Here is a 1,968-nt window from a genome sequence, read left to right on the forward strand (position 1 = left end):
ACCTGACCCTGACATAACTATGTCCCTTACCCAACATTCCTCTCTTAATAAAAAGATAAAAAAATGGGCATGTGTCATACAAAAAATATCATCCCATGTATAGCTTTTCACTTCACGTGTTTCTTCTCAACACACTTGATCTGATTGAGTTGGCTATAGAACATTACTAAATTGTTGTCACCCATCTTTGTTGAACTGACAGCTCAAATTCATCCAATATTCTATCCATGTTCATTTTACACTGTTGGAGAAGTGGATAGCTATGTTTTTTTCATAATTTCTTCCTGTCTATTCCTATATTGCTTTCCCTTTGTTCTTCCTTCTACTTGCCTCTCATTTCACCACTTTCCTATCTGCCCCATTTTCACATCTTTAATCTGGTCAAAAAGTAGAATCACAGATCGCAAACATGGCAGAAATGCACCCAAAAGAAGCTCTTCACTTTTTGTCCTGTGCGTTTGAGTGCAGTTTGGCATCATGCACCAGTTCCAAGCAATGGTGAATGGCTGTTCACCTCCTATGGTGCAGTTATCAATGTTGCTCAAACTCACTGCACTAAGGAAATACACAGTTAAATCAGAATAAAGGTAGTTATATTAAATATTTCCTATATTTATGTAGATGGATGAATGTATAAAAATGCCAATTCATATGTGTACTGTTATCATAAATCAGTTGAGTAGTGTTCATTCTTATAAAGTACTTCACTGTAGTCATTCCCTCACACATTTGCATAAATTATGACACATAATTATTTAATTACATCCTGAATACGTATGTTAAAAAATAAGATTAAGCTGGATTTGAACTCTGTATCATCTGAGCTCAACGTAAGAGCTCACTGCTATTACACCTACTGCCACAGAGACAGCTAGGCAGCAAGTGTTTTTATTGCATTCATTACAGTACAGAGTACTGACTGATGTACCTATCCACTTAGCATGTTTGCATGGAGGAAGGCAAACCAGTAGAACTAATATTATTTTCACAGTAAAAGAAAGAACCACATTTGCTCAGAGCTTAACTATGCTCAAATGGAGACATCAGTGCTAATAGTCCTTAATGTCATAAACTTTATGATACAACATTTGCAATATAAACTACATTATGACCATCATAGTATCTCTCAGGCATTTCTACCCCAGCAGCCTGTATGCATAAGTACTTCTCAAGTTCAAGTAGTACTCGTTAAATGTGAATCTCACATGTGCAAACAGTTTGCATTGATCAAGCAAACAACCTGCATGGCAATGCACTATGGAAAGAGCTGATTGACATAAATTAGCATTTTACTGCCCAGTTACTCTTCATCCCATAATAATCCATGTAAAACCACAACCAAACGAAAGGCACTTGTTACTGATTGAACACATATTTACTCAGACTCATGTGTGCCCTGCACCCATGCACTTGAAAATGGGTATGTCAGTAGTAGTAGTTCCCAAATGTCAATTACACTACAGAAATGTGATAGCACACCTGCATTGTTACATCATCTAAACTTTTATACTGACAATACACATTGAGACTGGCTTATACATGTATTAATTTGGACATCAATTCTTGTCAAATATGAACACACTTTCATACACAGTTACATCCATGCTGATCACAAAACATGTGTGTGTCTGTCTGTGACAATAACTGTGCAATGTACGCAAATATACTGAGAAACAGCTGCATATGTCTCAGATTTGCTATGTGCATACCTGACAGCTTTTTACATCTAGTTTGAGAAGCTGTCTTTTAAAGTATACATCCACACTGTAAACACAACAGGAAATACAAAATCCACATTTTGCACAATACTCTCATAACAGGATATGTTACCCACATCATATAATGATGATGGCATCATATATAAAGACCAGTATGACAAGGCAAAATCTTACTTCAGGGATGGTGCATTTATTAATTACTGTGTCCTGAGGATGGGAACAACATATGTACATCTGGTTTAAATTATGG

This window comes from Protopterus annectens, chromosome 16.part0 (assembly GCF_019279795.1).
Source record: "Protopterus annectens isolate FY-2018-M chromosome 16.part0, PAN1.0, whole genome shotgun sequence".
NCBI classification, from domain to species: domain Eukaryota; kingdom Metazoa; phylum Chordata; order Ceratodontiformes; family Protopteridae; genus Protopterus; species Protopterus annectens.